Below are 23,227 nucleotides of genomic sequence, written 5' to 3'. Positions count from 1 at the left end.
CCTATAGATATTTTAAGATGACAGTCATAATAATATTAGTATTTAAATTAATAACTAATATTTATTGAGCGTCTACTTATGTGCCAGATAGTAAGCACTATTTTGAAGATACATTATTGTAGAAAACTAAAAGCCTGTCTGAACGTAGAGGGAGTGGCCTAACGATTACCCATTACCCGGCCTCAGGAACTGTCTGCTCACGGCCAACCCTGTTTCATTATCCCGCCACCCACTTCTCTTCCTCTCTTTGCAGTGGATTGTTTCCAAGTAAATCCCAGATATCATCTTATTTCATTTGTAAGTATTTCAGAAGGTAAGGATTCTGAAGCATTATATATTTAAAATTATTTTTAATTTTTTAACTTTTTACTAAATTATAAAGACATAAAAATACATAAATCATAAGAGTACAGCTGATGAAGTTTTTCAAATTGAACACAGTGGTATAACTAGCAGGAAACAGAGCATCGCCAGTGCCACAGAAGCCTCGCTCGTGCCCATTTCCAGCCACGTGCCCACCTCCCAGCGGTAACTGCTCTCCCGACTTCCAGAACCATCGATTAGATTTGTCTGGTTTTGAGCATCTTATGTCTGGAAGCATACAGTGTACTGTTGTGGGTCTGGCTTCTTTCGTTTAACATTTCTTGTTTGAGAGATTTATCCACATTGTCACAGGTAGCTGTAGATGGTTCACTGTCATTGCTGTAGAGCATGACATTGTCTGACTGTACCTCAGTGTGCCCATTCAACCGTAGAAAGCACTCAGAGACAGTTTCCAGTGTTTGGCTACTATGAATAGTCCTAAGTTCTTTGACTAATCTTTGAGGTGAAGGAGGCTTAGGTGAAATAAAGTAATTTGCTAAGTTCACACAGGTAATAAGTAAAGGAGTCTGAATTCAGATTAGCTTTGCCTGACTCCAGAATCAGAGATCTTAACCACTGTGCTTTCAAGGCAGCCCATTTTGCAGACTTAACTGTAATTATCTATATAGTGTGTATACACAAACCCATAAGCTTTGTGGAGAAAAGTGCATTATCCTGTATGGCTCTGTGCCCAGTCACTGGTTTTCCAATTCTCTGTTTATTTCTTGGATAGTAGCTGTCTCATCCCCTTTTAAACACTTGTTAAAAGTCATCCATTGCAACTAGGAATTATAGTACTGAGCAGGATTAGGGATCACTCTGGAACAGGAAAAGAAGGAGGAAAACACTCAAGAGACCGTAATCTGACCCGATGGAAACGCAGGGCGCTGTCGTCCTCAAGCTCAGCAGGGTCCTGTAGGAACTTTCAAGTTCTGTTAACCTGCTTTCAAGCACATACACAAGGAAGTGGGAATTTTAATGTCTGACACATGCATGTACATGCTTACTTTTCTCAAGTTAATGCAAAAATATTATTATCCTATAAGTTTTTAAAAACCTAGTCTTGGCTCTCTTTTCTCTGAAGCTGTTGGGAAAATAAATAATTTAATTGAATATTTTATAAATAAATGTAGGTGTGACAAAGTGTCTTATTTGTAAACAGGACAAATTAGTTATTTTATTATGAATATGTGTAGATATTACAAAGTATTAGCACTATTTTTTAAAAAGTTTTGTAAAACCTACATAGAAGCACAGCTAGATTAATAGGAAATGCAGGTATTTTTAAATTCTAAAACCTGACTCTCTAAGTTAACACAATATCATTTTATACCCAAGAGCTGGTTAATATATAATGATCCCCTCCGCCCCCAATTGTTTTTTGTTTTTTCTCATTGCTGCTTACATCTTTGAGGAGTTTTGATTGTGAATGCATAGCTCATGAACATTTTTAAATTGCTTATCAACTCATAGACCAAAACTATATTTTTAGAATGTAATTTTAGAATTTCATTAAGCAGTGAACTCTTTCATCTAAAACATCACGCACTGTTTGTTTTAGAGGGAATACCGAGCAACTCATATCCTTTGCTTAAAAATACACTTTTTTTCTTCAAAGCAATTATCTTCTTTTCAGACCAATTTTCTCTTCTCTGGTGTTCAACAGGACTTCAATTCCAATGAGTTTTTCTTTTACTATGCTGATCAGGAAATTATGCCACTTTTTTTTGTCTGCCTCAAAGCCGTGGAATTTTAAGTGTATTTTTTTGGGGGGGGGGGCGCCAGAAGCATGTATATTCAGGTATAGCAAAGTCTATAAGTTTTGACCCTCAGTGATTGCTAAGAACAGGCTACCGTGACTATTAAATGTACGATGCAGTTAAGCGGTTAAGAACAAAAATTCTTGGAACCAAATTCCCTAGTTCAAATTCTTGTTCTGCTGCCTACTAGCATGTGACCTAGGTCAAGTTAGTTTAAGATTGCTGTGCTGCAGTTTTCTTGCCTGTTAAATGGGTGATGATAATAACGCCTACCTCACTGGCTTATTGTAAGAATTAAGTGGGTTAGTGTACATCAGGCCCTGAGAACTCTGCCTGGCGTATACTAAGTGTTGCATAGGTATTTTTATTATTATCTTGAAATCTACTACTTTCCTTTGAAATTTTAACAAAATTCAAAATAATTAATTCCCAATCTAAGAATTTCTTTCTATAACTTTTAATATGCAGCTAATAATGACCCAACTCTGTCCAGAGAGCCTGGAAGCATTTTCTGTAAGTTTACGGAGAATATGCTCTAAAGTTTTCTTCATCTTTTCTTTAGTCTTTTCTATGTTCATTTGCTCCTTCAATCGTTCCTAATTATTGACCCTTCTATGCTGCCTGAGTATTCAGTAAGGAACAAACAGGAAGCACTCTCTGCCACCTGGGAGCTTACATCCGTCTTGGGACCAGGCTGTCAACTCCCTGCATACACCCCCACCCCCAACCCTGGCCCCTGCCCCGAACATCATTTGGAATCAAATGTCTATTTTTCTCTTCACTGGTATATTAAATAACTTATTTTCTTGACTTTAAAAAAATCACTATGCCTGTTGAAATGTGAACAATATGGTAAACTTTGGTTTCAGAAATGGATATAGAGATAATGTGCCAACTCTCTTGCTGAATTCACTTGCTTTTTTCTCACTGATAGTGTTAATCTGTCTTCTTATTGAAAAGTTTCATCATGACTCATCCTTGAAGTTGGGAAATTCAGCTTTACTGGTAAGTTTATCAGAGGTTCTCAGAATACTCACACTTAAGACTGTGGGAAAAGGATGCAGCTGAACAGTAATATATTAACAATACGTGTTGAAAAATCAGTTCCTTGTTGACTGTATACAAAACATAAATTTCTAATAGTTCTTAATGGCACTACTTCCTCTGTGGATTATGTAGGAAGTGCTCTTGTCTGAATAATCATTCCCCTGGGGTGAGGGGGCGGGGAAGCCTTCAAAAATAAATTCACTTTAGAGAGAGAGAGAATGTGTGTGTGTGTGTGTGAGAGAGAGAGATAGAGACGGAGAGACAAAGGCAGAGAGACAGAGGCAGACTGATCATTACGGAGTATTGTCAGACAAGCACAGATGCCTAATATAATTAAAGAACATAATTCGAAGGTAGCAACAGTACCTAATTATATGAAATACTCTGTATCCTGTTGCTTGTTACCACATTGCTTAAAATAAACAAATAGCAACAAGGAACAGCTAATCCAAGGGTTAAAGAAAACAGTGGTGGGGGAACTAGGTTTTCATTAAACAAAACAAAACAACATTGAAAACTTTAATTGTCTGGACAGTTAGGGAAGAAATAGCTATCACCCTCTCAATGGAATTATCTAGGCCCATAAAGGCAAAGCGGGTTATCTCCCCTCAGTTATCTTGGCTTTGGCTCCAAGTTTCTCTGCTTCATTTTGGATCAGAGATGTCTATGAAGCCAGCTCTGAGTAGGGGTGAAATGATACATTCCTGGAGTCCTCTCTAGTGAAGCTATTTTCAACCTGGGGCTGTTGCGTGTGGGATATGTGTGTGGGGTGTGTGCATTTTTCAGACAATAATCTCCCCATACCCCACCCCTTTGTGATTTTTTAAAAAGTTCTCTTGGTGATTCTGAACTATCTCATAGCCCAGTCACACTTCCACCTCTTCTCAAAACCCGCTGTTTAGGGACTGTGAATAGATTGTTTCTGAAAGGTCCATTAGTGTTCTAGAAGAGTCAGTTAATTTCACATAAGAACCCTTTCATCTTAAAAGAAGTCCTTTTTTTTTTAAAATCAAGGTTGGCGCAGACCCAGGAAGACTAAGAATCTGAACAAATGCAATTTCATATGCGAACACTTGTAAATAAATTAAGAGGAGAGGATGAATACTGTTAGCATGGAGGCTGGGATGGGAAGAACTTAGATGTTTTTCTGACAGATTGAGGTGTGGGGGTCAGCTAACCTTGGAGGTGAGGGTCATTTCTTTAAAAGGAAGGACACGCACACATACATACACCCCTTGTGAAGAGTGGTAGCCTTTCCAGAGAGGAGTTAAGGCTATCCTGCACATAAGCCACTTCCCGCACGTATAGAATGCTTACAAACTCGTGCCTTTACGTGTCTCCTTGCTCCGACTTCAGTTTGCATGTCAAAAAAAGGGTATCTTAAAACTGGTGAGTTGATCTTAGGAAGTGGGGGCAACCTTTATAATGATATTGGCGAGATTTTTGTCGGGGCAATTTTCTACTGTGTTAACCAATAATGTGTGTGTCTCCCTTCCTACTTCACCTCTCAGTTCCTCTTACTGTTAATTTCACATATGTAGTTAGTAAGACAGTCCCAAGAACTAGTTAAACACAAATTTTTTTTTATGAGTCTTAACTTTAGCAGATTCGTACTATTTTATGATATAGAATAAAACAAATCAAATATCTAGAGACATTTTTCCTGTTGGAGTTTAGGGTGAAAGTGCCCTCCCCTAGTTTTGGAGACTGGAGGGTTAACGACGAGGCAAGGCTGTCAACAACCAGAGGCGTCTCCAGTCCTGACTTTCCTGGAGTGTTTCTCCATTTCTCTCTTTGAATGAATGACCTGAGTAAGAATGCTAAGATTTTCCTTCTTAACCTGACTCTTTTCAAAAGCATGGTGTTACAGACAGTCCTTTATGGTAACCTTATTTTAGTAACATTCAGGTATATAAACTGGTCAAGTCTGATATGACTGGGTCCGTCATCGAGCTATAAATGTGACGTTAACATAAAAAACTGTCGGGAAATGATCTCCCGCTGTGAATTTTCCCAACAGTTGTGATATACTTTTAAAAGCCTTTTTTATTTAAGAAAATTTATTTATCCGAGAAAGCTTAATTGAGAAGAATACTGCATTGGTAAATTGCTCTGTTCAAGACAGCTGCTGCTGTTTCTTTTCAGATTTTGAAACCTAAGTCCCAAATCACAATCTGAATTTAACAGCCTCAAGTAATAATTACCTTTGTGTAATAAGCAGTTCTTAAAAGGGTCTGCCGGTTTCCCGCAATCTTTTACAGAGTGAGCAGAGCTATATCCACTGATAACCAGCTGCCGAGGAACCGAGTGAAACCGACTCCAAACTTCTCAGCTGTTGACAGGCTTGACTTGCTGAGAACACTGGTTAAATATAGCACACGCGAGCTCGGCTCCTCAACAAAGTCATTTCTCTGACAGTGTTGTGAAGGGGGCAGAAGACAGAAACCTAATCTCAGAACCCAACAACACCTAGCAACAGTTGAAAAAACTTTTAAACAAAAGTCTGGGTGGGAGGCATACGACAGCCTCCAATTTCTGCTGATCAGGATTTCGGGGAGAAGAAGCTGCTTTCCCCTTCTCTCTACTCCGTTTCCTGCATGACTTCAGCTATTGGCTAGTCCTAGGAAAGAAAGTGGGAAAAGCTTTTTCCTCTGTATTCTTTTGGGCTGGCTAGTTTTCCAGGACTCCAGTCTCTCTTGGGCTGTGGGACAAGCCACTGGGTTCTTCAAAGGATAAGCTACCTCCATAAAGGACATACCCTTGCCTAAAGGAGCTGCTGCCAGGTAAGAGCCAAATAAACAGCTACTTATTCTCTTCAGAAATTTCTGCTTCCACGAGAAGAGAGTTCTCTCTGATTGTGTTGTCTGTTTCCTTGGCTTCTTTACTGTTGCATTATGTGATAACACAATTAGAAATTATGATAATCATTGTGGATTATTTTTAGAGAATCAGAAACATGATCTTTCTCAGAAGTATACGTATTCTTTTTTAAACACAAAGATTGTTATGATGCTTTAATAGCTGTCAAAATATTTCTGCCAAGTTATCATTCTTTGGCAGGTAACAGAAACATGACAAAGGACAGCTTCACAGCTCCTTCCACGATTAGGGTGGCCAACCAATGGAAGGGATATTTTCCTAGAAGCAAAATAACTTTCATGTATTGAAACTAGCTGAGCAGCTTGTGTGGTCAGTGAGAGGGAAGTCCTGCTTGGTGTTTGTGCTTGTAACTTCCTGCTGCTATCGCTTCTCCTTCTGCCTAATTCTCTAATTACACGGGTACACCTTGTGCTGGTTCTGACCTTGGTGCATATCACCCCGAATGCTTCTAACTAGGCACAAAGTATGCTTGGTAGTAAATCACCACTTTTGTGGTTACTGAGTATGAACTATTCAGGGGAATGTTATTTTGTGGTTTTTTTTAGATAAATTGAATAATTGCTTGTGTATAGATAAAACAGATTCTGATTTTTAAAACTAAAATTGAATTTATTAGAAAAAATCCTTTCTTGAGTTGCATTTAATGTTTAATGTAAGTGTATGAGTATGTTACCATAGTGTGAGGGAAATCCCCCTTTCATCAGTTAGTATATTGTTTCCGCTTCCATGAGTTACCGTACAATTGTATCAGAATTGCCTAGAGTGTCGAATTTCATGGTGAATCTGACAAACGTTATCGCTGTATGTTGGTAAGGTGGTTGGTATTGACACCTGGTGTCTGAGGTTGAGTTGGATTGCATAGGAAGTTTGTTCCTGTAAATGAACATGATCATTCGAATGAATATTCTAATCTAAGGGTAATATCAAAGAAGATACAGATGCACGTTTTAAAAGGAATTTTGAGTCTATTTTGTCAGGCTAAGGAAAGAATTTACCCAAGGCCAGTTTTGAATAAATTGTTTATTGACAGATAGGAATGTATCAATCCTTTCAGTGAATGTTCTTATTTTAAGAAAAACTAATTAATACTTATATATTGTATGTTAAGGAAAATGAAATAGTACATACATTTCAGTATGTATTATGTTTTGTAAGTAAGTTAAGCTAATCGTATATAATGAATGTATACAAGAAACAGTGCAAAATGCACTCTGGAAACCTTGGTATCACAGAAGGAAACTCCTGGTGCCTTAGTGGAGATGAAGTATCTTTGTCTTGAAAGAGTTTGAAAAGTCAGAACTAAATGCTTTACATTTTTCTTGTTTTTATCTTAGGAAGGGTCGCATTGTTGGCTTATAAACGTACGCGTAAGGCCAAAGCCAACTATTAGTTCTAGGCATGTGATTTCTTTTGGAGTCAGTGGAACAGTGTATAGATAACTGACTATAGCATCTGGCCCTGAGTGAGAGCCGTGTTTCCTGATGAATTGATTTGTGAGTATCACTGTCTTCATAGATATTAAGTTTACCCTTGAGAATCAAAAATAGCTCAGGTTAGACCGTGTGCTTTCCTCCAGTGTATGAACAATCAAACGCTCCACAAACCACGCAGATTCTGTTCTCTCGTTCACTCAAGTTTGCGTTTCCATGTTATTTTGGAGTCTTCCCTTTCTCCTTCACCGGAAGAGTTGTTAGGTTCCATTGCCGTATCTCCCACCACGCCAAGGCCTGTGCCCTTTACTTCAGTCAGGACTGTAACAATGCTGCTCCCTTCCCACCCCTCATTGCCATCCAAACCATCTTGCCCATAACCATGGGGTGAACTTTCCTAAAGCATTGCTATGCCGCTCTCTCTACTCTTCAGTTATCTTCCTGGACTCCTGGTTGCTGCCAAACAGCTACCCTGAGTACTCTGAAAACCTTCTATCATCTGGCACGTACTTAACTTTTCCAGTCTCAGCTCCCACTGCTCAACAAGTGTCCCTCTGCTTCAGATACTTCAGATTTTGGGCCATTCTCCAAACACATGCACAGTGCATATTTTAGTGGTCCACCTCTGCCAGTTCCATTCCCCTGCCTGGAACGCCTTTCCTCCCCCTTCCACTCTTTAAAACCCAGAACAGTTCTGCCACTTTCGCAATGATTTCCTGGACCATACCTTTGAGAAGTGATTCCTTCTTAGTTTTGACAGTTTGGTGCTCTGTTAGAATAGGGTACTTCGGAGCAGGGTTTGCTTCTTCCAGTTCAGAACAATTTTATGAAGGTGATCAGCTGAAAAGCATGGTCTTAAGAATCACTTGACTTTGGAGCTTTTCAACCCCATGCACATTGTAGATGTTCTATTAACAGTTTTGGCTCTAGAATTTCTTTCTTTTCTTTTTGTTTTTTTAAGATTGGCCCTGAGCTAACATCTGTTGTCAATCTTCCTCTTTTTTTTTATTCCCCAAAGCTCCAGTACATAGTTGTGTATGCTAGTTGTAAGTCCTTCTAGTTCTTCTATGTGGGGCGCTGCCACAGCATGGCTTGATGAGCGGTGTGTAGGTCTGTGCCCAGGATCTGAAGCAGCGAGTCCTAGGCTGCTGAAGCAGAGCGTGTGAACTTAACCACTCGGCCACAGGGCTGGCCCTTGGCTCTAGATTTCTGATAACGAGTATGTAAGAAAGTATAGATAAGTATAAAATCAAGAAAAGCAGCTGTTAAGTGTGGTTAATAGCTTTTTATCTCAAAAATTTCTCAGGGGAAGTCTTCACAGTTTTACTATGCACAGAAAAATTACAAGTTACTGTAACTATCTATGCTCATGTACCTGATTGTGGAGATGATGTCCCTCTCGAGAAGGAAGTGGAAAAGGGGCTGTGTAAAGACTGCCTATATACATGCACGTCCTCGGTACGCACCTCTACCTATAGACAGTGTAACGCACAGACTGGCATCGTCTTTTGGTGTCAGAGTCTCCTCCTGGTTGCCTTTGGTACTATTCGTTTAAATCACGGCTCTTTCTATTTGTGGGTCACTGTGGATTTGAATCTGGCCTTGAACATTAAAATATTTAAATATCATGTTAGGATCCTTTATTTTTCTTTTCTCCCAAATATTTTTAAAAAAGAAACACTTAGTTTTATTTTTAATCACTCACAAAATCTGTAGACCTACAGTGTGAGGGGAAGCAGGAATCAGGATTTGGAAGCAGTTTTTTCTGTTTCTCTAAAGAAAAGCATTTTCTTTATGTTTTAAGATGGCCAAGGAGGTTGAAATTACTCTTCCAAACGGGTGTTCAGCAAGAAGCACTATGGGATTTTCCCAATTAAATTTGTGAAATATTTAATATATTCGTTTAACAATGGTTCCCCTTTGGTTATAATTTTTACTTATTCTTTAGAAGTGAAACTTTGTAGTAAAATACATATTCTAAACTAATGCTAATTATGTTTTTCTTTTTTGGAAGATGAGCATTTTTTCATAAAAGAGGTGACCTAAGAAAGAGGGTTTTACAGAGCTTGTTTCATCTGCATCTTCACTCATCTGTCTCATCTTATTTCTCTAAGCATGTGGGGTTTAGAAAAGCAGCGTCACGGGGCGTGTCGGAGCAGCTTAGGTTGAGCTCTATTTTAGCAGAAAAGTTCAAGAAGAAAAGACTGGTAACAACTTGTTAGAAAAATGGCCTCTAAAAGCCTGCAGTATAAATTTGTTTGTACATTAATTATTTTTAATGTATGTAGCAACAGAATAAAAGGTAAGATAATAAAATACATTTTGTTTCCTTAAATCTGAGTTGAAGACATGAAACAAGGACATGTTCCTCAGCATGGAGGAGGCAGGAAAGGCTCTAGCTTAGGCAGCCAGGTGGCCTGGCTTCCAGTCCACTGTGACCCTGGGCAAATGATTCTCTGTGCCTCAGTTTCCTCATCTGTAAAATGAGGATAATAATATTATCTTCCTCCTAGAGTTGTTTCAAAGATTAAATGAGTTAATAAAACTTACAGTTGCCTGGTAGACTTTTCAATAAATATAAGCTGTTATTCTTTATTACCACACCTTAAATGTAATTATCTGTTTATTTTTAATGTGCTGCACACAAAATTCTTACATACGGATAGCCTGTGAACTCAGGTTCATAGATCATAGGAAAGGCAGAAAAATGCACTGCTTCAGTTTGGCATCCTGTTTGGGGCATGCTTTGCTGCCGGGTACGCTGAGAAGACAGAGTTTGAACGCCAGCCAATAATTTAGTGAGGAATTTATGTTTCAAACCCTCCCTTATCACTCAGCAGTCTGCTGTCTTACAGAATCATTACTAAAAAGGCTAAGAAATCCCCCGCAGCATAGACTGTTCTACGCTTTCTATATTTGCACTGGGAGATGAAGTGTGTTTACACACAGTGCTGGGTGTCTCTTATATACGATGACACCGGGTAATGGATGGCAACGGAGACTTCCTCCTCCATGGAGGGATACGTTATTAAATTCATCATTCTTTATTTCTTCCCTTAGATGTTTTGTTTTGTTTTACTAACCTAGTAACAGATAAAAATGAAAAGACCAAAAAAGGTCATCTCATGCTAGCTTCAACCTTACCAAATGGAAATGAATTCTTGCTATTCATTGCCCTTAATCCTATTCATTCTTCTTAAACATGACAAGAAAGTATATCCCAAGGCAAGCAAAAAGAAAGTGTTATATCGTAAAGATGTGTGTGGATATTATGGGGCACTTACTACTCTGTATATTTAATTTAACAAATACGTTTATGAAGCACCCTTGTAAACGGGGCAGTTTCTTAGTAGCATTAGTGTCACAAAAACTTTTTGCGGGGTGGTGATGGTTTAAACTTGTCCATTTTGCTTTATTTTTCCCAATTGAAAGGATGAGTTTCTAAAAGATAAGGCAAACTGAGTTTTAGCATTGTCATTCTCAGATGAAAACCTTGTTGCAGAAAGAAAGAAAGAAGAAAGGAAGGAAAGAAAATAAGGAAAAACCTTTTCCTGGCTTTACAGAATACATTATAAAGGTTCTAGGCCAAAATATAGGAACCTCAGGAAAATATATTGGATTATGTTCTTTGTCCTTAAATGGTCAGTCCTCCTCTCAGCTAATCAGAGGGGGGAAGAAGCTGCAGGCAGAACACAGCTTTCCCTGTGGCAGTAGCTCAGACAGTTTAATTTCAAAGGCCAGGCAGCAAATTGTGGAAGAACTTTGAATAAGAAAAGTCAAACGTGAACTGAGCAGCTCTAGCTGGCTGTTACCCCAGCAGATTGCAGAATTTGAGAAACTCCCAGCAGAGAGCTGAAGAAACCCCTCGTAAGCCAGCACTCCAGACCCTAAGAGCCCAGTTCAAGCCACGGAAGCGCTGAAAAGTCAAAGGAAAGTAGGTGTTGCTTTTCCTTTTTGGGAAATGGTGTCAATGTGCATAATGTTGGGTGATTTATGTGTTTCTGAGGTCTGTGAAAGACAGACTGAAGAAGAATTTTTAAAGTGAATGCAGAATTTATCTCATGTAATCTGACTTTAATGGAGCCCTTAGGGTCAGGGATTTTTCTGTTTTTGCTTTCTTGCTTAAACGCTGTCGCCTCTATCTCCTTCACGAAAATACAGATGAAAATGATGACTGTTGCTTCACTGGACAAGGACCTTATATGCCTACACTTGAAAACAGTCTTTTTTTGCTTTTGCAGTAAACGTAACAGCAATCTTCCCAAGTTACTTTGAAGAAATGAATTATCTGCTGCTTATCTTTGTAAGGAAAAGGTGTAAGAAAGCCATGAAATGGACATATCAGGGTTGGCCAAATACATTCTTTAAAAAATGATTTGCTAAAGATTTAAAGCCAAAGGACAATTTGATTGAAAACAGTAGGCTGCTGACATCACCAAGGCAATCAAGTTACTGCCAACTTGCCTTGTTTATCTAAAAGATCTTTGCAAAAATAAGGTTTTCCCACACACACACATGAGTCATAGGCGATACAATAATAGGGATAAATGGACCTTATTTTTCTTTATATCTCTTTAATATACTTATGTTTTAAGTAACTCATTTTAAGGCCTGCTTCTTTGACTGAGGACCACAGCACAGCAGGAAAGGAAGAGGCATTGCCGAGTTCATAATGCTATTTCGGTGTGGCGGCCTAAGTCCATGAGGAAATGACACCCTGGGCCTGTATTTGGAGCCTGGCAGTTACTGTGACAACAACACACACTAATAGAAAACAAAGATGGTCTGCTTGCCAGGGTGAGCCAGGAAGAGTTTTGCCAGCTCAGATGTTTCCTAATTATTCTATAAGTCTTGAAATGTGACACTGGAGGTGTTCGAGGCTCTTTGTGTTTTGTTAACTGTTTAGTGAGTGACACGTGCTAGAAGAGCAGCCTGGCGTTTGGACGAGGGAGGGACCTTACACACAGCTTAACTTTCACACACTGTCTTGATAGATACCATTCTTTGGGTTGGACACCACCAAACCAACTACTTTGGTCACAGCCTGCTGTTCTGGCCCTTGAGGAAGCCAGCTGCAGTGGTAGAATTCACTCCTCAGGGGCCCCTCAACTTTGGGAACATATCCTCACCTTCTGTATTCCGTTCATTCCACAAATCATTACCCGGCATACCAGGTGTTCCGACCAATGACCGGGACATCTGAATCCCAATTCTTATGTAATGATATAATAGATAATATAACGATAATAGTAGCTATATATAATTATATTTATCTACATAACATATATATTATGTAGCTATATATAATTATTTGGTACCCATAAATGATGATAATAATAGCATAGACTGGAGATTATTCTGTGCCAGGCATTGTGCCAAGCACTTTACATGGATGATTTTATTTACTTCTCATAACAATCCTACAAGGCACCATTTTTACCATTTTACAGATTAGAAAAATGAGGCTTACAGATGGGAAGTAACTTGCCCAGTGGTAGATTTGAAATGCAAATCCAGGCAATTTGACCTTATTTAGCTCATATTTTCACCACTTTCTCGAAATGCAGGCAGCTGTTCAAGGAAGGCCCTCACCTAGGTGACTGTGAGGTGTTCGGTGTTTTAGTGAAAGTTGTAGAACATGACACTGCAGGGGGTCAGCTGCCCCTGCTGTCGGAAAAGATTCACAAAGAGCAGAGAATTAAGAGATTCAGAGTCAAACGCCAACTGGGGCTCTTCTCCAGGGTCCCGAAGTAGAACCAGAAGCTTCCGTGGCCAGTGGAATTGGGCAACCCAGGAAGAGCTAGGCCTGAGACGCTGGAGCGCAGACACCGTTCTTCCACAGTTACTGACCGGGCAGTGTGGTTCTTGGTTTCTACGTTGCTGAGTTGATTCCCTGGGAGAGGATGCCATAGAGTGCTTGCTTTTATGAGCTGTTGTGGCTACTATTGTAGCCAGATACTTTGATACCATAGGGGTTTTGGTCTCTTGCTCCTGTTGACAACGCAGAACTTTACCTTCTATTGTAACATTTGAAATGCTCCGCAGATCTCTGCCTTCATCCTAAGCATTCGGGTTGTTAAGTGGGTTCAAGAGGGAGTGCTACAAAATATTTACTGCAGCTGTTGGTAGCAATATTCCTTGAAGAAGCCGTAGGTGACGTGTGCACATTGGTTGGAGGAGGATGTGAGGAAGGGGACAGAAAGTCTCATTCCATATAAGGGCTCTTATTGGCTCCCCAAAACTTTGTTTAGGTAGTAAGTTATCAATCTAGTAGCATGTTGTTCCTTCAGAAAAAAACAGAGAGCTTGCTATAGTTTAAGGAAAATTACCTAATACTTTTCAGCCAGCGGTTTGCTACTGTGCGGCAATGACATGAGACATTTTATTGTATATTTTATTTAGTTCTTTTATCTTTATTAACCAAGAGTTACCTTTAATGATGCTGAATGTCTGACTATCCGGATACAGTTGTACCGTTTGAGTTCCAGTGTACATGCATGGCATTGAACCTTTGGGTTGTCTGAAGTAAACGAGAGCAGTTCGAATACAATTTTGAAGGAGCAGAGAACACATTGCTTTTTCTTATGCCAGTGCCCATAAATACTTTTCCAGTCTATCAGATATCCCAGATGTGGGACTGAATATCCCAGGAAGGGGAACTTTTCATGTGAAGTGAACACATCACAGATTGAATCTCTACCCCCTGAGCAATTCTATTCTATGACTGAAAACAGTATCTTTCACAGCTATATGAGCACACTCCAACACACACACAAACACATGCTCATTACTGGTCCATGCACAGGATTTATACTACTACTGGCTTGACAGGCTAGCATCTTCCTGAAACAGACATACGTTTTGCTCTGTGGCACAGATCTATTTAATCCAATCCAAACGAAAAAAAAAAAAATAAAGGTAGACGTGTTACATTGTATCAAGATTCTCTGCTTCATTCACATGATCTCTCCTGATTTCCTTACAACAAATAAACTCAGGATTTACCTTCTGTCCTCTCCTGTCTTTATGTGAAAAGGGGGTAACAGTGTCAAGGGAGGGAAAGAATTAATGTTATATTTTGTGGAGACAAAGGGCTTGGCTGGTTGGTTTCTGGAAGTATTTTTTTTCTCATTTAGTTATTCTAAATTTCTCTTGGCAACAAACCTGAGTGATAATTTCCACGTTAATCTTTAGCTAATGCCTCTTAAATGGAAGATATTAACAATTTATCATATTCATTCAAGAATTATCTAAGACATTCTGTGAGAGCTCCCAGTTCTCCTGGCACTTCTGTACCTGGTATGATTTTGAGCAAGAATGGGGCTCTGAGTCTTATACTGTTGATGATTATACAGCATATGCAGCATTGGTGCTGGAACCATCCATACCAGGCAGGAAACCGGAGATGGCGGAAACCTCTAGACTCTGCGCTTCCCTGGAGCTCTGAGATCATCTAGTCTTGTGGTTCTCAACACTCCCTTTACATCAGAATCGCCTGAGTGCTTTAAATGTGCAGCTAGCAGGACTGTGCTCCAGAGTTCTGCCTGAGTGGATGCCCAAGTAGTGGTCTGTTTTGGAAGATTTTGTATGATTTTAATGTGTATCGAGAGTTGAGAACCAGTACAGTCTCATCATTTTAAAGAAGGCAGTACTAGCATGAGGGAAGAGAAGTCACTTGGCAGAAGTTACAAAGTCCTCTGAGTCCTAGTCGATTCCTTTTTCTATCACATGATCGTAATAACGAAGTAGCTGATGTTAGTGAGTACTTTCTACGTGTCAGACACTAACCAGCTCATGAGGCAGAAATCCATACGCACTACCGTTTACAGATATGAGGGCTGAGGGAATTGTCCAAGACCCTGCCAGAAGCAGGTGGCAGGTCTGGGATACGAGTCTGGGCAATTGGCCTCCTCAGCTTGTGCTCTTAATCACTTTGCTATTCTGGAGCCAACTCTGAGGATACAAGGCGTTGGATGGCAGCTGCCTCCCTGTTCCAGCATCTAGGGTCTTGTGGCAGCTGGCCTCGGTCCTCTGAGTTCCCACTAACAAGGTTTTCTGCTTGACCTGAGGTTGGGTTCTTGCCTTCTTCTCTGCTTTCCCAGTAGGTGGGCCAATTGGAGGCAACCCATGCTCTTAGAGACCTCTCCGGGGTGCTCCATTTTCCCCAGTGACTTACTTATGTTTTATCTTTCCTTTCCCTTGTGAACCAGTATAATATTTTCTGCCTTACTTTTGGGAACGTATTTTTTTTTACCTTTCCATGGAAATGCTACCCGCAAACTCTTCTCTTCTATTCAGATCCTGACTTTCCCCAAGCCCTATGAATTTGGCTCGGTTCACTGTTTGCCCTGGGATTCCCCTGCCTAGACTTTCATACCACCCTCTAACTTCTCGTGACATCAGCAACAACAGGAAGAGATTAATCACTTTGCTTCTCCTTTAGCAGCAGGTGCGTTGGAAACAAGGTGGTCTGTCCATGGAACTGACTGGCCGGCGGGGCAGTGTGCTCTGAAGACCTTTTAAAGTGTACATTTTTAGGTAGCATGTATAGAATTAATTTTCTGATTGATTCTGTAAATTGGAAATTCTACAGAGCAGGCTTTTTCAAACCTAGAGGAAAATCTATATGCATTGTCTGGTTAAATGAACTTTACTAAGATGAAAATCACCCATGGCAAATACTGTAGCACAGATTTTTTCCAAGAAATAGAAACTAAACAAAAAGTGAAAAATTATCATAATTATTCTACGATAAATATTTTCATGTAAAGTTAATGTGATAAATAGATTCAGGTATGACTTGGGACTGTTTTCAGAATCACGGTGCACAAAACAAGTGCTCAATAAGTGTTTGTTACATTGATTCCATTAAACGGCATGGAATTGAGGAAGTAAACATTACTAACCAGTTTCCACTGATTCAACTGAACATAATTTTTTTTTTGATAAACAGAGGAATAACAATCAGTGACCATGGGTGATTATTTCTCTGCTTTTCAGTATTCTTGAAAACCTAATGGTCACATATTGCTTTTATAACAATACAAATTAAAAATCAACAAACATTTTAAATGTTCATTAGAGTGTCAGAGAGCAACCAATGCATAACTAAATGAGTGGAAGCTGGACTGTGTAGCTATGATCAACAATGATATATACGAATCCCGAGTAACAGACTGCTACTCTTACTTTGAATATGGTGGTATGAGACACAACTGTTGACACAGGTCTAATTGCAAATATTTGCCACTCATCTTTTCACTCATGAGCCACAAAACTCATGAAAAAAAACACAACCAGGCTCTTATTGTGGTTTATTAGCTGAAAGTTCTCTCATCCTTGGAAATCTATTTTGGAGTTAGGGTTGCTCCACTCCCCTACAAGTGGTAAAGCAACAGCTGCCGTTTAATTAATGTTTCTGTTGACAGCTCCAGCTGATGAATACCACTGAAGGTCCCTATCGGCATCAATACCGTGCACAGTACCCCAAAGGGAAATATTGATTATAGTTGCTTAATTGCCTTATTTCACCATAGCTCTCTTCCTTGCATCACTTCCTCCAGATTCCAATGATGCTGTTATTTACATCACCATCCACATCTTCCAGGCAATAAAGTCCCAGTGGAACACATGTGTTCCTGGTGATGTATTGTGATGGAATCTCACCAAAACGAACATGTGAAACGCTGAGATCAACAGAGAAGAGGACAAGGGGGAAAACCAGATGAAAGTGACATGTGGTTTCTCAGAAAGTGAAGAATTTTGTCCTTTCAAGAGAGAGATTAGAGAAAAAAACAGATTTCTTGTTTTTCCACATAGTATTAGTGTATGTTTATAACCCTAAAACTTGATTTATATCTGCATTATATTATTTCAATTTCCGTTCCCTGACACTTTCATAGGAGTTGGACTTCAACACTATTATGACTACTATTGTGTGAGAATTTGAAAGGATTTGGGCCATGTGAAAGGGACTAATTGTAGAGTGAGTTCCACTCAGTCTGCTTATCTTGAAGAACATGCCTTGGGCTCAATCAGGCAAGGCTGATGCTGGCAGAGGGGCTGGGCTGGGCTGCACTGGGAGCAGGTGGAACACAGGATCCAGATGTTATGCATTAGATGACAGAGTGGTCCAAGTTAACAGCTGACATCGGAGGGTCTAATGTGATGTTATAGGGTGTCCCAGCAGGCGGTGGAGCATGGCCGTGTTGACACAGGCAGGGAGTCAGCTCTTGGTCAAGCCTACCAGCAGGAGCAGGGAGGAGAGCAGGGAGGGAGGGGTTAAGGACAGGATAGTTCTGGAGAAGGAGCAGTCCTAGAGACTGTGAGTGAGATCCCAAAATTGTAACGCAGTGTCAAAATGGCTAAGATGCTAAACCCAAGAGTACTGGGCTGGAGCTCTTTGTGTCCCTCCTGCTTCACGTTTAGTCTTCAGGGTCATCCATTCACTAAATATTTCTTAAGATTCACATGTGTCAGGCACTGAGTTAGGGATTGAGATGCAATGGTGAATAATATATTACCTCTATCCTATAACAAGGGTTCCAGGGAAGACCAATGGCAATTTCAGCGCATCCGACTAGTGAGTAAATGATACGGTGTGAGCACTCTCCTGGTTTTGGGTGGTCAGTGTTTGGTTCAGAAATCGTGGAGGAGATAAAGTGACTCTTGCTGTGGGAAAGGGGGACTTGAGAGGCTGAACGCGAGATAGGGCCTGACAAACAAGCTTTAAGGGAACGCAGCAGAAATGAATGTGATTGTAGGGCTCAAATATCTGATTTGTTGCAACAAGTCCACATAGCTTTACAAATGGTAGGAACCTTGTAAGTTGCACTCTTTCTGCTTACGTGATAATTTTAATGTTTTTAAGAATAATGTGATGAAGAGAATGCACTGTATACATATATTTTCATCATACTTAAACTTGTATTGGCCATAACTTGCCAGCCAAATATGCATCTTATGGCCTGGAAAATTCCTGACCCTCACCACCACTCCCCTTCTGAGTATTCTTTCAAAACAGTGACTACTCTAAAAGGGAGTGATGAATATTTTTATAAAATTACTTGCTTTAAGACTTTTACAGGCTTGTACACTTTGAAAAATACTTACATATATTCAATATTTCAAGTGCCTAACTGCTGCTGGAGCAAGAAACCTGTGTGAATTGCCAGAAAATTTTTAAAGTACAAGTTGGGAACATTGCCACACCACATATTTAAATGAATTTTGAAACTGCACTCATTATAACACTTTGGTAGTGGTGTCAGAATCAGTTCACATCAGATGAGGAGATCAAGGGAAAATAGTAGAAAGCCCAGCAAAATAGACACCTACATATAAGAATTTAGTGTTAGGAAGGACAGACACTTCAAAACAGAAGAGAAAATTTGGATTTTTCAATCAATGGGGTTGAAAAAACTGGAAAAAAATGAAATTAAATCTATACGTTACACCTTATACCAAAACACATTCTAGATGCCTCAGAAATTTAAGTGCACAAAAATGATAATGAAATACTCAAAAAAATATATATAGGTGAAGTCGGTAAGATCTCCCTAAGCAAGACAAGAAAGCAGTAAAAGAAAAGATTAAAATATTTGACTCCATACAAGCTGAAGGAAAACCTTTACACAGAAGAAAACCCACCTCATGAACAAAGTTAAAATGCAAACAGTAATCTAGACAGAAATGTTTGTGACAAAAATAATCAAGGACAAATATCCTTAATATAAAAAACTCTTTTAAGTGAGTAAAACAAAGAGACACAGCAAAAGAAAAATGGACAAATGACATAAGCAATTTGTAACAAATGTGAAAAACTAACTTCACTGATAATTAAAAGTTCAAATTAAAAGAAGACAGTATTATTTCAACTAACACATAGACAAAGACTCAAAAGAATCCAATTACCCAGGTTGCTGAGGGTGAGGAAATGGGCAGTATATACCGTTGTTGGGAAATCAGCTAGGACAAGCTTCCCGAAAAGCAATTCGACAAAATGCGGTGAAAATCTTTATATTCAGATGAAAAATAAGGCCATTTCCATTTTGAGAAATAGGAGAGTCAAAACATGTGATACTTTTGAGAATGAATTGTTTTCTCTTCCTCTTATTGTTCTCAAATATTGTCTATTGACTTCCAGAAGTTTGGCAGACCTAGAGCTCGTATTTTTTTTAAAAAAGCCCACATCGTTCTTCCTCAGTAGCCTGATAGGATTTCCTAGGAGGGACTTGTTCCGTCAGAGTTGTTGAAAGAAGGCTGCATGGTCCATTCTGCCTAATCTTTGAAGTGCCGGGTACATCTTGATGGCAATGTATTTCCTGAGTGATGTTTTTATCAAAACATAAACTAATAACCCAAATGGACACAGCTCTGACTGGATCATGAGGGTGAGAGACCAGGGGGTAGGTAGATAAAATGGGCACTGGAGCATGGAACTCCTTGCCTTTGACTTCTCTTTATAAAACTGCTCATGCTCATGGGGCTTATAGAGTTAAACTGATCCTGGAAAGCGGTACTAAGGTTCAACTTTGGGGCAATCTGCTAAGTTCATGGACTATTCTGAAAAAAATTGTTTCACCATAACATAGATAGTGATAGGTGCTAAGAGATGATTGACTCCAGTCCCTTTTTATAAGAGATGAGGAACCTGAGACCCAGAAAGTTTGACTTTCTCAAGGTCACATAGCTTATGAATGCAGATATATGAGTTCACAGACAAGCCAGAGCATTGTGCTGCATACTTTTCTGGAATCCAGAACACTACTTGACTTGGGTTATTTCCCAATATACCTGTTGTATAAGAGCTGATGATCTCTCTGTCTCGTCATGCCCCTGGCACCTCCAGACGCTGGGCTTTTCAGAACACTGGCAACTCACTACTCATCAATTCTGTCTGTTATTCCAGGGGATGGAGGGAGGCTGGGTTTTGAGTTGTGCGTGGTGTGCGTGTGTCCTGTGAGGGGTCTTGGGAGGGTGGTGCATGGTGCGTATGATGCCCACCTACTTCTCACTGGTGTGAGAGCAGGAAAGTTTTGTGAATGGGCGGGGAGCAGTGAAGTGAGTGAAATCTCACCTAAGACCTTGTGTGCTAACACCTTGTGGTTTTTCCTGGGGAAGCCTTTTTTTTGGCGGAAGCCACTCCTGAAAGGTTAGCCAGCGTGAAGGTGGGCGCTAGGTATTTTAAACCAAGCTGGCATCTAGATCGTCTTTTGCTGTTAGTCCAGCAAAGAATGTGCTGGGGTGAGAAGTGGTGGTTTACCACTTTGTTTTCCTTCCAGGTGTCCTTTTTCATATACTGAGCACAAGCGAATGAGTGCCTTTTCCTCTCTCAAACCCACAGATAAAGAGGAATGAGCCCAAGCATTATATATAAATCTGTTAATTGAATGTAAGTGTGAATCATAGCACCACTGTGCTTTATTTCCAACTTCTATTTGGTGATTGCTAGGCCAAGTAATGTAACAGTGCAGTATTCAATGAGTCCATCACATTGTCCCCTTGTAGTCCTCTGTTCTTTAACAGCCAAGGCAAGGAGGATAGCCTCAGGTCCTTGCTTCATATTGTGCTGTGTCGTCTCCCTTACCTACTCATGCTGTGATGCCGGGAATTGTTTCCCCGTCTTCCCTTTCCCTCTGGGTTCAGGCCTTGATATGTGCGTTTTGTCCCTTCCCTCCCATGAGGGCCTTCTCCGTCAGGCTTCTAATCCACTTTCCATGCTTTGCTGGGCTTATTCCTTATTCTCTCCTCTTTTCCTCCTTTTCTGAACCTTCTTTCTGTTATTTCTCTGCTTCAGCCAGTCGCAGAGCATCCTTCAACATTAATATACATGAAAGCTACACAGATCAAGACACTTTTATTAATGTTACAGAGAAAGTTGTTATTCACAAAGGATAATTTGTTACCAATAATTAATCTTCAACTTCAAGATTTATTATCAATTTCCAATCAAAACTGTTAACCCCAATCACTCTCTGAGAAATAGCCACCTTGGAGGAGCGACCTGCCATTTCTTCTAGATTGTTGTGCAACAGAGCAATTTGAAGTACAAATTACCATTCAATGTGGTCGTTAAACCATACGCTTGGAAAGAGGAAGACGGTCTGACTTGACTCTCTTCTCAGTTTGGAATATTTATTTTTCTACTCTGGAACTTGAGGCTTTAAGGGGGAATGGTGTCTATTACACTACGAGACTGGAAGGACGCGGTTTGAGTACAAGGATTGTAAAGGATGTTCAGTATACCAGGAAAAAGTCAGAATCTTGATTATGTAAAATCCTCAGCTGCATTCCAGAAACTTTTCATAAGGGCTTTATTTAAAAGGAGAGTTATAAATGCAGACTTAAAATATGTATATGGAATGGATTGGACACCATTTTCTAGAATATTCTGGGAAGGATTCTATATAATGAAGTTGTGTAATGACTTTCATTTACCCGACTTAGTTTTCTCACGAATAGTGATTGATTGATTTGTTTACTTAGTTCACACCAAACTGAAGGTTGCACATCACTTCCTGTGGTGTGTGTGATCTACACTTAACCACAGAAGCAATTGTCTGTGTATTTTTCTACTTACGGCCCAATTAAGCTGAATGACAAATTAGAAACAACGACGCCAATAAGACCTGATCTATAAACTGTCATGTGAATATGACAATCATTAATAAATGAATATTAATTTTAATATATCTATTATATCTATTGGTTTCAGAAAGAAAATAAATGACAGAATAATAAGAATCATAGTTACTTTTATTGAGTGCTTCCAACATACCAGAAACTATGCTAGATGCTTTATATGCTTGATATAATAATAACAACTGTTTTTGTTCCCATTTTAAAGGTATAATCATGCTATTTTTTGAATTCTTCCTTAAGACATGGTCTGACTTCTTGTCACCTAAAATTTGGGCTTATTTGAAACTCAGATATCTAGGTTTTAGAATACAGGGTGCAAGCCCATGAAATAACTTTTTCCCTCATGGATTTTCTACTACTTGATAGCTTTGATTTGCATACCGAATTCACTATAAAATAAAAAAAAAGTTACCCACAAAGATATTATCAAAGTCAAAAAAATAAACCATATATTCAAAGCCATTTTAACTTGTTAAACCTCAGAAAAGATTTTTGTTTCAATAATATATTAATATTATATATTATATGTAATATGTGTGATCTAATGTGTAGTAATATAACAATATATTGTTAACACGTGCTGGGTTGTCCTCTGTATAGAACTGTGGGATGGTGGGCGACGCCCAGCCACCATAAATACAACAAGGACTGTAAGCTGATGTGAGGAGAGGAATTGAGTGAGCTCTGAGCCATCCATTGTTTTACGCCTGATTCCCCTCATGACTGGTTCAGGTTATAAAATATAGTTTTCCCTGTGGAAAGCTAACTGCTGTTAGTGACATCAAATCTTCACCCTTTTCTATGACTTGTGTTGGCCAGCTCCCACTGTGTGTGATTTATAATTCAAATAACTTGATTTATACTTAAGATACATTTTAGGGGAAATTTTAAATTACACTCACTTTAAAATGGAGATCAATTAAATTTTGTCCGATATCTTCTTTAATGATAATGAGTGCAATAGTCTCATGGAAGGAGGAAGCCTTGTGCCTCCTCTGGGGAACCTAAAAACAGTTCACCCACTGCCCCCAGGTCAACTGCAGAGCTTCTGTGGAAACGCTGCCTGGAAGGAAAAAGGAACTAGCATCTCAGTGGGGCAAACAA

General features: G+C 39.4%; 1 protein-coding gene across 8 annotated transcripts in view; it reads left to right on the top strand.

Annotated features, from left to right (window-relative positions):
• The window catches only part of FILIP1 (filamin A interacting protein 1), a 221,663-nt gene that overhangs the window by 22,310 nt on the left and 176,126 nt on the right, over positions 1–23,227 (top strand). For 3 of the 8 annotated variants that reach the window (XM_070558963.1, XM_070558960.1, XM_070558959.1), the window contains exon 1: positions 4,915–5,953. The exons of 3 other annotated variants lie outside the window; for them this stretch is intronic. The gene's annotated coding sequence lies outside the window, so the exon portion shown is untranslated. Of the gene's footprint in view, positions 1–4,914; positions 5,954–11,134; positions 11,415–23,227 lie in introns of those variants that run through there. 2 more of the 8 variants (XM_070558965.1, XM_070558961.1) reach the window with 1 other exon arrangement.

The sequence above is a fragment of the Equus przewalskii genome, chromosome 9 (genome assembly GCF_037783145.1).
Source record: "Equus przewalskii isolate Varuska chromosome 9, EquPr2, whole genome shotgun sequence".
NCBI classification, from domain to species: Eukaryota; Metazoa; Chordata; class Mammalia; order Perissodactyla; family Equidae; genus Equus; species Equus przewalskii.
Note: the sequence above shows the minus strand (reverse complement) of the source record. Positions and strands in the feature narration are given on the sequence as shown.